Source organism: Streptopelia decaocto (assembly GCF_964273445.1).
Source record: "Streptopelia decaocto genome assembly, chromosome: 7".
NCBI classification, from domain to species: domain Eukaryota; kingdom Metazoa; phylum Chordata; class Aves; order Columbiformes; family Columbidae; genus Streptopelia; species Streptopelia decaocto.
Window position 1 is genome coordinate 18,042,541 of NC_138661.1, and position 14,520 is coordinate 18,057,060.

General features: G+C 40.0%; 1 protein-coding gene across 4 annotated transcripts in view; it reads right to left on the minus strand.

Moving 5' to 3' along the window:
* Window positions 1-14,520, minus strand: part of DGLUCY (D-glutamate cyclase) — an 80,365-nt gene that overhangs the window by 61,225 nt on the left and 4,620 nt on the right. For all 4 annotated transcript variants that reach the window (XR_014184543.1, XM_082057572.1, XM_082057573.1 and 1 more), the window contains one exon: window positions 2,081-2,128. The gene's annotated coding sequence lies outside the window, so the exon portion shown is untranslated. The remainder of the gene's footprint in view (window positions 1-2,080; window positions 2,129-14,520) is intronic.

Below are 14,520 nucleotides of genomic sequence, written 5' to 3' on the forward strand. Positions count from 1 at the left end.
TTTTTGAGAGCAGAACCACAAAGTAGCCTTGCAAAGTTATGTATTTTTACATTACATTGTTGATTGAGCTATAGTTTGTAAAGCATTTTTACAATCTGCAGAGCATAATCTCATTAGGAAAAAAAAGAAGTGCACTAAGTGCAACATCTTGTTATTACCTTAGAGCTTTCAAAATGAAAAGTAAAATTGTAAATTTCACAGATATTTAAATATGAGCACAGATTCTTTCCAGGTCCACATTGTAAATCATTCATCACCCAAGAAAATGGGAAGATGTCTTATAAGTGCCAGAATGATTGCACTTTGAGATGCATTGGGTGTGTCCATACCACTGTGCTAAACCACACCAGATAAAAAAGAATTAAAAAATTATATAATAACACAGGAGGATTAAAACACCCTTCAGCAGCGTCAGTGTGACAGCTTTGCCTTTACATGTGTCAAGTAAATTCATAAAATAAAACTAAAAGCATGCAGTATTTCTGTGGTTTTAAAAATGGTTCACCTGAGAATAAACAGCCTGTAAAAAGTACTGCTGATAAGAGTAACAAGCAAGTCAGCTTGGAGACTGCAAAGTAGTTAATACCAGTTCCTGACATCACAGGTTACAGGTCTGTTTCTCCAGTGTTACTGATACACTAATAATGACATAGTTTAATGCAGTGTAATCTAGAGACTTGCTTGCAAGGAGCCCAATGACTCTTATGAAATACAATCTTGCATTGCTCCTATCACTTCTGTCCTATTTTCAGTTTAAAGTTTGATAATAATAATGGGTGGTGGCATGTTACAGGTTCGCAGGCCAAAAAAGAGCAGGGGTCATTACTTAACACTGCTGGGCAGGTGTTTTTAGATATTGTCACGCAGACAGCTTACCCAAAGCTAACAGGAACAGCAGGGTAACTTGAAACATGAGCCAGCCCATGGGCTGCCTTTACTGATACATAATGGAAAGTAATCTAAACTAATTATAATCTAACAAACCCTTTGTGTAATGTGCCTTGCCCTAGTGTGAATATGGTTACAGAGGTTTGTTAATGTAAACATGGTTTAAAATTACCTGCTGCTTAATCAATCAAGCTGATTTGAAATTCTGGCAAGAGACTTTTGTGAAAAGAACAAACTTTTCTGAAGATTTAGTCCATTTGATTTTCCAACTGAGTCCCTCAGTTATACTTAGTGATGCTTTATTTGAATCAATTAATGATCCTTTTTCTCCCCATCTGCTATGAATCATTTCAAAGCACAGAAGTGCTTTGTGTATCATTCCGAAGAGGAAGTGCTTTGTATATTTTCAGAGAGTGGCTCATCCAGCAAATTAAGATTTAACTTCACATTTGAAATACAGAGTATTTGCCTTTGAAGTTTATGCACCTTTATATGAGGGCTGCAAATAGAAATTCAAATCAGTTTCCATTAGTGTTCTCTCTGTGGCTTAAAGCAGCTAGCCTGTACTTGAGATCTTGCAGACTGTGTCAGGATGAGAAACTGATGATAGAATCACTGTATCTTTGATGCAATCTTGTTTACTTCCAAAAAAGACACACAACACTTAGTTTCTCTCAGTATATTAAGAACAAATAACAGAAAGCAACTGACAGTTCCAAAGCAGCCATTTCAGACAGCGCTGGATGTTAAGCATGATATGTCTTGTACCAGCTCCCTGAACTTCCACCACTACATTTGTATTTTTCTACACTCAGCTTCTGCTCTGGGACAAAATAAATTGTTTGTCAGGTGGAGAAATATGGGCAGAGACTAGAGAATAGCTCATACCAGGGCCCTGCCCTTGCATGGGCACAATCTATGCAAGATCTCAGTTGCTCAGGCTTTTTCATCCTGCAAATGAGGCCTCCTGACTTCCTGCACCCTTCCAGTCCCTTGGGTCATATCCTAATACCTGCATGCCCTGCCCCATCACCTTACAAAAACACATGACCAACAAGCTCTAGAACAGCCACCTCATTTACGTGCACCTTTGGCAGGATACAGTACACACGTAAGAGGAGGAGACAGGACCTTTATCAAGATTTAAAACCACCACTTTCATACTTTTGACTTTGCTGACAGGAATACTCACCAGCTGCAGTAAGAAGAGACAGCAAATGATCTGCCAGAGGTTGTTTCTCTGTAAGACAACAAGAAGGGCTTATTTAACTTCAAGGCATTGAAAAAAAGTGAGGGTGGTATTTAAATATAGATTCCAAATCTACGGTAAGCTACAGAAGATCTTCAGCAGTGCTCCACAATTCTCTGGGCTGGGTCCAGCCACCAGTTCTCTATCTTGGCCTCTTCTGGCACCGAGACAGCTGAAGGATGCAGGAAGACCTTGCCTGCAGGCCACTAGAGCCAGACCTTCCCCTGCCCCCTGGATCCACACTGGCCAGCTGCCAGAGTACTGCACACTGGAGCCAAGGCGATGAGTACTGGCTGGATAAAAATTCCTAATGTGTGGAAAACTTTTTCTTCCCGGTCTTACTCATGCAGAATGGAAGTGGAAGCCCATAGGACAAAGTACAGTGACTTGTACTGCTTTGTTTGCAAGGCAGCAGCCACAGGTGCTTATTTTGATAAGAAAGTATGATACTGCCTAGGTTACACCCAGTCACGTCACACATGGTCACAGTGCTGACAAGACACTTGTTCCTCCCAGGGAATTCCAGCTGGAGGTAAGCAGGTGAGTGATGCTCTGCTCCCTACACACCATAAAAATAGCACCATGCTCCCAAAAAGATGTGCCAGGCTCCTGCTGTCAGGTCATTCAGGCTACTCCCAGGATTATGCCATTTCTTTTGGGCTGACATATCTGACAGCAGGTACTCAGTCACTGCATCCATTGCTCCTCGCCAAGCAATTCTCTTCAGATATACTCACTAAAGGAATGATTGCTACTATGTATTTACACAAAGATGGTGTCCTTGAAATGTGGGTGTCTCTTCAGGCTGTGGGGAACCTCCAGTGAATTGTACCTCTCCAAACACTACCAATATCAAACATCCTTGCCTCCACAAATACCTCTGATGGAGAGATATTGACTTTTGTTGTTCCAATCCTTCCTTCAGCTCTTAGACCAAGAAATACTGTGAACAGGAGTGACCTTATTAAAGTTTACAAATATAAAAGGTGAGTGTCACGAGGATGGAGCCAGGCTCTTCTCGGTGACAAACAATGGTAGGACAAGGGGTAATGGGTACAAACTGGAACACAAAAGGTTCCACTTAAATTTGAGAAGAAACCTCTTCTCAGTGAGGGTGACAGAACACTGGAACCTCCCCTCCAGGGAGGTTGTGGAGTTTCCTACTCTGGAGACATTCAAGACCTGCCTGGACGCCTTCCTTCTTCCCCTGCCTAGACAGAGACAATATGAGACTCTATGCCACGTGAACCTTTGAGGACCTCAGCTTGGCAGTAACATGGGGGATAGAAGACCTGGATGACGTGGCTGTTCAACCAAGCAAACAAGAGTGTTGCTACACTGACCAGAGTGTCCAGTCATCTCTAGGAATACGAATGAACTAGTTCTATAGACAAATGGCAATCACACTGACCATGGGAAGAGAGATTCTGGTGTGGTGGTGCTGCAGAGTACCAACAGTGCCTTCACTTGCCCTGCCCACTTCTAAACCCAGAACTCAAGACCAGCATGTGACACAATCCCACCAGGCAACTGTCCTCATCCACCAGAGTACTCCTTGACAAAGTGGAGAATGAGTTAACCTATAGCCACAGGCAGCAATGGTACCTGCTGTCTAGAAGAAAGATAGGTTTGAACTGAAGTGTTGTGTTCTGAGAAGGAAATCCCCAATTACTTTATGCAGCCTGATGCCACAGTGCGTGGAAGGTTTGATGCAGTCAGTCTGTCAGGGCATCCTCAGAGCGTCACTATTGGTGGCAGCAGCACCGTGGCTGTGCAGCAAGTGCAAGGGAGAAGATTAGGAGCTCTGCTAGGCATGAGTCCTAACACGGGTCATGCCACAAACTTCCCACATAAGTTTCTGGTTACAGACTAGATCAGGTATCGGATGACTAAATGCTGTCACTCTGTTAGCTGTTCCATGGCTCATACACTATGCTACAGTGTTCAACACAGTTACAGCTGACGGTGAATATCTCAAACCGCTGCCTTCATGTGCAGTTTCAGCAGAGAAATCAAGATGTTGAAAAAAACACACAGTTCACCTTTCTAGCTCATAGAATTAACCCTGAACTTTTATTGCTTTTCCCTGTGTTCCATGGGTAAACAGAGTAAGGCCTGTAGGCCTATCACATTCATACCTTTTATCATCATTAAAATATTATTTTTAAAAGAAGCAGCTCGGTGTTAAAGAGATGACTCACAATGCTGCAGTATCAGTTAGCTGACTTGAAAGAGATGTTAATGTCATAATTTTGATTTTCATTACCAGACAATAAGAAGGTAAGGGCTGAAAATGTCTTACACATCTATCACCTCATTTTATATTTTTAAAATATAAACAAGCTACAGATGTTGGTTTATCTTGCTGTGCTTTACTTCCAAAATTCCATTGTCATACAGATTTGAGCCCATATTTTGTATAGAAGCAACATAGAACAAAAAAGTAAGCTATTACTATTTTTTGTTTATTCATTTATTTAGAGTTTTGTTCCCAGATAGAGTTGAGGTAACATGGATAAAACGTTATGTCAGAGCTTACAGTTTAAGGACTCAAATCTACAGTGCTTCTATGAATGTAAGTAACAGAGATAAGTAGTCCTATTGAGTTCAAGGACAGATGAAGTACTTACATATTGTACTTCATTTGCATAAGTGTTTGCATATAAGCCATATACTATACACAGATCTAAGCAAGATGTGACAGAAAAGGTAATTTAAAGTAAAGACAGAAAAAGATATAAGCAATACACATGCTTTTTATACACATGTGTATGGAACAAGTTAACATCCTTGACATAAAATAAGTTATAATTAGTACTGATGAACCATACAGTTTGGAAATAAGGTTTAGCTCTTTTCTTTGGTCTGCTTCACAACTACTGATCCTTTTTTCTGTTTTCTGTATACATGCCAGACAGGCAATTGCAATAATGTACCTTAAAATTCTATAGCTGCTATTTAGGAGGTGCTTTAAGATATTAAGTTTTTAATAATCATTTTTGTTCTTGGTTTTCTTTTCACATAACTTATTATATATCCTAAGTATGGAGAATGTGATAGTTTTATTTTGTTTTCAAATGGGAAAAGACTCTTGGCTTGTTTGAGCATTAGGTTTTAATTTGGCTGAATTTTCCTCCTCTGAAATGGATTTTTACTTTCCATTACATCATAGTGCCTTAAGAATTTAATGGTGTGGATTAATGCATGAATAAAGTCCAAATAATTCAAAACAGTATTACAACAGTATTATTCAGAAGACAGCATTAAAGATACAACAAGCCCAGTACCTTGACTTTGATAGTAGCCAATAATGCATACCTAAGGAAGAGTTTAACATTAGAGCTAAAGTTGACAAAACTCAGCTGGTATATCTTTCCAGCATTCTATGAGCTGTGGTTCAGGAACTTCGAAGCTAAGGGTGATTTCTTTATTTGTAGAGGTTAATGTAAAAACTGATAGTGAAGTGGACTTTATCCCATATAACTGCAGTTTGCAGCATATCATAATGGATTCTAGTAGCTGCCTCCTAAACTAATTTACTCAGGGAACCATCTAGGTGCAAAAGCCAAGAATATTGCATGGATCATTTTATTAGAATTCCAGTTCCAAAGCTAATATATTTAAAAGTAAATGAACTATATTTATATTAGAATGAAATCTATAAACACAGACATTCCTTTAATCCTAATTCCATAAATATACATATTCTCTTGAGACCAGAATCTTAGAAGAGTGTTCCAAATACAATTAATTAGCTAGTACTGGCAATATCTCCTCCCAAAGAAGGATCAGACTACAGAGTGCATGCAATGAAAAAGACAAGACAAATTAAAAGCACTCAGCAGCTTGTAATAACGGGCTCCAAGTCTAAATGTACAGTTGAAATAGAGGACTCACATTTGCAAGAACTAAACTGTGAAATTCTGTGGGGTTTGAGTCCAAAAGAGTAATCAAATATGTGGGGTTTCGATCATGTGGGAAAGGGAGAAGGGAGCTTGGTTCAAACCCTGGCCTATTTAGCTAGCTTCTTGTTTAACACAATTCGTATGAACAAACGTTTTTGGGACCACTTGGAATTTTGAAAACGAAGTGAGTATTTTGGATCAGCATTTCTGGACAGAAAAAGATAAATCTACAAAACAGATAATTGCTCAGCTACTTGGAAAGATAAACAAACAAAGAACAAACACATAGAGTAGGGTATATTGTATGATATACTGCTGTATCATACATATCAGAGAGTATTTTTAATAATATGCAAAGATGGAAGAACATTATCATTTGAATATAGGCTGAAGGTGTGTCTCACAATAGAAAGGAGAGGATTTTAATTAGCTAAAAGGAAGATGAACATGCATTAGTTACTAGAACCTGCTAAAATTTTCAGTCAGACTGATGGAGCCATAGAAGACTGCTATTACAAAAAACAGTTGCTACTAAAACATTTGAAAAGATGATGGTTTCAAATGACTTTGAAACTCCATTCTCTACTGATAGATCTCCCTAATGGAAATCTCTTTATTTGTTCTCATAATACTTGTCGTTGTAAATTAACTGACTTTGACATAGGAATCTTGGTATACAAGGCTGATTTTGAATCTATTAAGCACTTCTCAAACTGCAGATATATGAGATATGCAATTATTGTGTCCAGGGGAAAATTGACAGAAATAATGCAAGTTTGCTGAAGCATGAAAATACAAGACTGGAAAGAAGCGAGACTTTCTTGCTTGACATGGAAAATATAGTTTACCAGAAGGCATATAAAAGAATATGAAACCAAATATAAAAAATATCAAATCTGTGTCCTCTTGATCACACAATAAACATGCTTTTTTTTTTTTTTTCCATTTACTGGAAAGTTTTAAAACTAAGCATTCTGAGTAGCTCCAGCTTCCGTTTGGAAAATATTACACAATATTTTCCACTCCTTTTGAAGAGGGAAACTATTGCCATCAGTACTTGGTTTCAAACTCCAGGCAAAAAAAATGCATGTGCGTATATATAATATATATGCCTTCATTCCATGGTTGATCACATAAAGCAAACTGTTCTCAATTAAAGAGAGTTATTTCAAGACTGCATAAATTTAACAGAATAAAAGACAGTCCAAAATGAACACCTTCTAGTTCAAAGAATAAAATGATCTGTATGAGACTTTTCCATGGTTACTAAGTATACGAAAGAAAATATGCAAACCAAAGTGTATTAAGCAGGCATTGTTTAGGATATAATCTATGTATATCAAAAATACCTAAGAGTATTAACAGAAATGCATCTAACTTAGTGACCTTGGGGTCATGAGTTAAGCAGAAGTCACATATCTCAAATATCTTTCTTAAACAGGAATAGAGAGGATACCATGCTTGTAGATGTCCCATTTTGTTCCCAACAGACATATATTTTTGATGAACAACCGATTTCTGACCTTTATAGTAATTATCAGCTTAAGTGAATAAGTCAACATTTTCCCAGTTCTCAGTTGTGCTTGAAGGGTTTTCATCCATAGTGCATTAATGCACTATGGATGAGGGGTGGCTTTGTATGTTAAAGAATCACTTGACTCTGTTAAACTTGAGGTCAGCAGTGACAAGGTTGAGTGCCTGTGGACCAGAGTCAGAGGGAAGTCCAACAAGGCAGACATCCTCGTGGGTGTCTGTTATAGACCACCCAACCAGGATGATGAAGGAGATGAATTATTCTACAAGCAGCTGGCAGATGTCTCAAAATCGACGGCCCTTGTTCTTGTGGGTGACTTTAACCTGCCGGATATCTGCTGGGAGCCCAATACTGCACAGAAGAGGCAGTTTAGGAAGTTCCTAGAGTGTATAGAGGACAATTTCCTTCATCAGCTGGTAAATGAGCCTACCAGAGGCAAGACCCCGCTAGACCTACTGTTTACAAACAGAGAAGGGCTGGTGGGAGATGTAGTGGTTGGAGGCCGCCTGGGGCATAGTGACCGTGAAATAATAGAATTTTCAATACTCAGAGATGCAAGGAAAACCATTAACAAAACCTCTACGCTGGACTTCCGGAGGGCAGATTTTTGCCTATTCAGAAGTCTAGTTCAGAGCATACCCTGGGAAACAATGCTTAAAAACAAGGGGGCCCAGGAGGGTTGGACATGCTTCAAGCAGGAGGTTTTGAGAGCACAGGAACAGGCTATACCAGTGTGCCGAAAGGCTAGCCGGCGGGGAAGACAACCGGCTTGGTTAAACAGGGAGATTCTGAATGAAATCAGAAATAAAAAGAGACTTTACCGACTGTGGAAAAAAGGGCTGGCTACTTATGAAGAATTTATGGAAATAGCTAGATCATGCAGAAAAAAAATCAGGGAAACAAAAGTACAATTTGAAGTTAATTTGGCCAATTCTGTCAGGGATAATAAAAAGTCCTTCTTCAAATATGTTAACAACAAAAGGAGGGGCAAGGAAAACCTCCATTCTCTGTTGGACTTTGAGGGAAATATAGTTAACAAAGATGAGGAGAAAGCTGAGGTACTTAATACCTACTTTGCCTCAGTTTTTACCAGTAAGACAGGTGGCCCTCAGGACAACTCATCTCTGAAGGCGGTTGACAGAGATAGGAACCCAAATAGGCCCCTTGTATTCCAGGAGGAAATAGTTGGTGATTTACTGAGCCATCTGGATCCTCACAAGTCTATGGGACCAGATGGGATCCATCCTAGGGTGATGAGGGAGCTAGCAGAAGAACTTGCCAAGCCTCTCTCCATCATCTTCCAACAGTCCTGGCTCACTGGGGAGGTCCCATATGATTGGAAATTGGCCAATGTTACCCCAGTCCACAAAAAGGGCTGCAAAGCTGACCCTGGCAACTACAGGCCTGTCAGCCTGACCTCAGTGCCTGGCAGGGTTATGGAGCAGATCATCCTGAATGGAATCACACAGCACCTTCAGGATGGACAAGGGATCAGACCCAGCCAGCACGGGTTTAGGAGAGGCAGGTCCTGTCTGACCAACCTGATCTCCTTTTATGATCAGGTAACTCACCTGGTGGATGAGGGGAAAGCTGTGGATGTGGTCTATCTGGACTTCAGCAAGGCCTTTGACACTGTCTCCCATAATATACTCCTGCAAAATCTGGTAGCCCATGGCTTGGACAAGTGTACTCTGCGCTGGGTTAAGAACTGGCTGGAGGGCTGGGCCCAGAGAGTGCTGGTGAATGGGGCTGCATCTAGCTGGCAGCCAGTCACTAGTGGTGTTCCCCAGGGGTCGCTGTTGGGTCCAGTCCTATTTAACATCTTTATTGACGATTTAGATGAGGGGATTGAGACCATCATCAGCAAATTTGCTGATGGCACCAAGTTGGGAGGGAGTGTCGACCTGCTGGAAGGCAGGAGGGCTCTGCAGAGGGATCTGGACAGACTGGAAAAATGGGCTGATTCCAATGGGATGAAGTTCAATAAGGCCAAGTGCCGGGTGCTGCACTTTGGTCACAACAACCCCCTGCAGCGCTACAGGCTGGGCGCAGAGTGGCTGGAGAGCAGTCAGACAGAAAGGGACCTGGGGGGACTAATTGACAGGAAGCTCAACATGAGCAATCAGTGTTCCCAGGTGGCCAAAAAGGCCAATGGTATCCTGTCCTGTATCAAAAACAGCGTGGTCAGCAGGACAAGGGAAGTGATCCTTCCCCTGTACTCTGCATTGGTGAGGCCACACCTGGAGTATTGTGTTCAGTTCTGGGCCCCTCAGTTCAGGAAAGACATTGAAGTGCTGGAGCGAGTCCAGAGAAGAGCAACAAGACTGGTGAAGGGACTTGAGCATAAGACCTATGGGGAGAGGCTGAGGGAGCTGGGGTTGTTTAGTCTAGAGAAGAGGAGGCTTAGAGGTGACCTCATCACTCTCTATAACTACCTGAAGGGAAGTTATAGCCAGGTGGGGATTGGTCTCTTCTCCCAGGCAGTTAGCAATAGGACAAGGGGGCATGGGCTTAAACTCTGCCAGGGGAAATTTAGGCTGGATATTAGAAAGAAATTCTTTCCAGAGAGAGTGGTCAGGCATTGGAATGGCCTGCCCAGGGAGGTGGTGGACTCGCCGTCCCTGGAGGTTTTTAAACTGAGATTGGACATGGCACTTAGTGCCATGATCTAATAAACGGACTAGAGTTGGACCAAGGGTTGGACTCGATGATCTCTGAGGTCTTTTCCAACCCAGTCGATTCTGTGATTCTGTGAATGAGGAATTGGGGGGGGGGCACCTTTTTGTTCTGGCTCGGTATACTGCTCAGCCCAACGGAATGCCAATCTGCAGCAAGGGCTCCTCAGCATCCCTGCAGTGTGATCTAATCTCTTACCTGCACTGAACGCTTGTCCTGTGACAAAAACCATAAGCATATGTTTTCAATTACAGATTAAAACTTTTGCTGAAAATAACCTCAATACCACCTATAAAGTAACATTTAGAATTAATTAGATTTTTTGTAATAAATCAGAGTACATTTGTAGCTTCTTTGAAACAGGTTATGGGTATTGTAGGTAACTTGCCTGCTTGGATATTTGCTGCATGAATATGTGGACTTTAAAGGCAGATACATGACAAGCAAATAACCAGGAGCGACAAGAGATAAGCCTCTCTGAAGGAAACAGCTAGGATTAACAATGAACATTCTTTAAAAAGGGGATAGTAAGATAAATAATAAGACGGATAGGCAGGCTTTCTTTAAATGTTTTGGTTTTGTTTTTATTCTAGACGAGGCTGTATCATAATAAGACTATATGGTTTCTATATTTGTCACTTTAAAGAATCTCAGCAGAGATAAAGTTTCCAAAACCAAACACAACAACCAAATCAATAGGTTCAAAATAGACTGAACTGTAGCCCAAAGCTTCAACTATATAAGAGGATGTGCTGTGAAGCTTCAACCCAGAGAGGTAAAAGCATTAAAAGGAAGAGACGAGTGATGATGTGTGGATGCGCAGCATCACCTGCAACTCTGGCAATAACGTCCTTGACTCTGTAATTGAAGGCAAATGAATGTTGCTGGTGCTGCAGCAGAGGCAGGGAGTGGGGGGAACGCTGCTCTCCTGGGGCGTGTGGGTGGGCGGGCATTTACTTCTGCAGAGGAAGAGAAGCACTGGGAAGATGAGGCAACTGTTGCCTTAGAGAAGGAATGATTACTTTTTCATGGGATATCTGAAGTCAGAAAGGGTACACAAAAGGCTACAGAGAGCATAGTCCTGGTCTGGCTTGAAACACAATATAAAATAAGGAATTAACACTCACTCTGTGTTTGTAAAAAGCAGGGAGAGATGCATGATTTTTGTAGAAATCCCCTTCATCTCCTTCCTACATATCCATCAAAGGATGGTGCTCCAGGACTGCAGTGGGTTCACGTCCAACACCAAATGATTTATAATTCCATGGCTTTGGCACTTGCTATCCAAAAGCAATTATTTGTCTTCTGTATAAACCAAACCTGTACCTTATGTTTGTCCACTGTCTTCAATCACATAGCTTTCTAAACAAAAATGTTGTCACACAGTGGAACAGTTTAGCCAGTTCATTAGCTAAAGACTTAGGAAAACAAAGGAAAGAATCTCACAACAACTCACTACCATCCAAACCCAAATGCTTTGCTGGGAAGACATTGTAAGGAAACACTGCAGATAGATGTTGCTTGGAGAATGAGTGATTAAGTTGAAGTCATGCCCTACCTTTTCTGCATATTACCAGTAATTCTAAGAATCTGTGGGGTTTGCTTCATTTGCCTTCCCATTTTGAAGATGCATCTCAGTAGAGCCGTAAGAAGGCAACACTGAGTCCAATGGGAAGCAAATCATGCACTACAGAGTTTCTGGAATGAGATGGTGGATTTGGTGTAATAAAATCTGGTTGAATTGGAACGTGTTATTTTGGAGCTCGAGAGAGATGTGGTATTAGTGTAAATTTTCATTAAATCCCAGAAAATGCTGGGGGGTGAGGGGCTGAAGTAGCTCAGAGTTAGTGGAGTTATCTACAATGTCAATAATGCACACTGCTGTAACGTTCCTCATCAATATGTTAACAAGCAGCCACAGCAGAAAAGTAACTTTGAATGTGACATGTTGTAAGGAGGAGGATGCCAAACCTCACTCGTAGCCAGACTTAATAAATGGCAGCCAAAGGAAAATTGCCTAATGGAACATTTCTTTGCATAGAAGTCTAACACTCTGGAGAAATGCAAATCCTGAGGAATTTACAAAAGCAGTGTAAAATGCTTTCTGATCAACTGGGGTTTTGATATCCTCTTGAAAAACTGTCATAGCAAACACTTTACATCAGAAAAGAAGTGTGTTGAAACTGAAGGTTGTAACATCTAAACAACCTAGGTTTCCCCTATAAGCCCTTTACCTAGGAAAAATGAAAGAAATGAGGCTGTGCACGGATTGCTGAAAGCTCAAAGAACTGCTACTGCCCGCTGCGTAACCTGGACATAGAGCAAATATTTTACTGGACATAGTGAGGTGGGGGGGACTAGTGCTGCACATACAGGGTTTGCTTAAGAAATAGGGGCAGATCCAACAAAAGCATAGAGGAGATCAAAGGTAACAATTCTTCACTCTCTTTTTCAGCTAAATCATTATGAGTCATCAGATGAAAGTAGCAAACAGCAGAGTCAAAGCAAAGAAATGGAGGAGGTCTTTATTCATAGACTGCATAGTTAAACCTTAGAAGTTTCTTACCACTGTTGTAACACTACACAACTGCTACGGTCACCACTGGAGATCAGCTGCTGAGACAGACATAACCCTCGTTTGTATCCTGCCTCTCACTAAATCAGTATGAGATGAGAAATTTAAGAAAAACAGTAATGAAACTACAGAATTGCTAAGTACCAGTTAGCAGTTAGCTCAAGTCATACAATTTACAGTACATTACAGTAAATTATGCAACCTCAGTTAAAAATCCCCATTTTGTTTTAGACATATTGAAAATTTTTAATTCATTATTATATATACTGGTTTCACTACCTGACTTTTCACAGTTGTATTTTATATCTGGTGTGTGTGTGTGTATGTTCAAGGAATCATGTTTATCTACTGTTTTTATAATCCATTTGATTTTTCTTCCATTCTTTAGAACTAAGGGTAATCTTTCAAATATTTAATCAAAGCATTTTCCTGGTCCTTTAAAAGAAGTTTTAAGCTGTAATGCTGCTTATATGAAATAATTAATATAACATAACATAACATAACATAACATAACATAACATAACATAATATAATATAGTGCCTTCCAGTCTGATACAGTACTTGAAACTAATGGAGTTTTCATATTTTTTCTGAGAAGCTTCAAGTTCTTTCCAAACTCCAAGAGATATATCACCTGAGTCTGGAAAATATTTCTCTTAATTTATACATCTGTTTCAGGACTTTCTCTTCTGTTATTTCAATTCATGGGAGCATCTTATATTTTTAAATTTGAAAGAGTAGGTTCAAAATCAATAATCACACAACTTTTTTCATGGTAAAGGAAAAAGGAAAAAAGGAATCTCAGCAATATTGTTCACTTCATTAAATCTCTGTTTTGCTCTACAGTAATTTAACAGATGAAATATCTTTAAATACGTTAGTAGAAAAAATTGTGGAAAAGAACTTATTTGTTTGAATTTATACTTTTCAAAAACTGCCTTTCCCCCTTTATTTTATGTGGTACTTCTGTGTGCCTCCTTTTCAGTAGGCTCTCCTTATGAGCTACAGTGCATACCTTTAAGCTCTGCCATTTAATCTTTTTTTTTCCCTCATGTTTTTCCTTCCTTCTTTAGGGGTGGAAAGCAGATGTATGGCTTCTGCAGCGATCAGGATGTACTCATGTTCCCCATGCTGAGTTAAAAGTTTTAATTTCCTCATCTCTAGCTTTCAGATCATCTCAATTAGCTTCTCCTGTCTCAAGTCCTGTTCTCCAAAGTTTACAGTCAATTTTCAAAACAGTGAGAATTCACATGAGTCTTCTGAAAAGGGTTTTGAGTTTAATTACACTGCAGTCGGTATTACTCAGAGGTTTAATGACACCATTATGTAGAACAGCCCTCTCTGTTTCTTCCAGCAAATCTGAAAATAATTTCAAATTATTGTGAGTGAGGATTAGGATCCAAGTCAGTTCCTTGTATTAACTAGAAATTTCATCTCTGCCTAACTTCAGCATTTTAGCAGATCAGATATTGAAATAAACTCCTATTTCTGTTTTAATAGATAGCGCTGCTTCCTTTCCCCTTTCAATAGTGTTCATTCATTCTCCTTTTCCTCATGAGAAATGAAGTAACATAATGAATATTTTTATTGTTTCTCTTTTATGGCTATGTAGATTTTTAACAATTAAACTTTTGAAACTGTTGCCTGGAATAGTAATTGTAACTGTACTGTGACTGAATAAAAAAGAAACAAA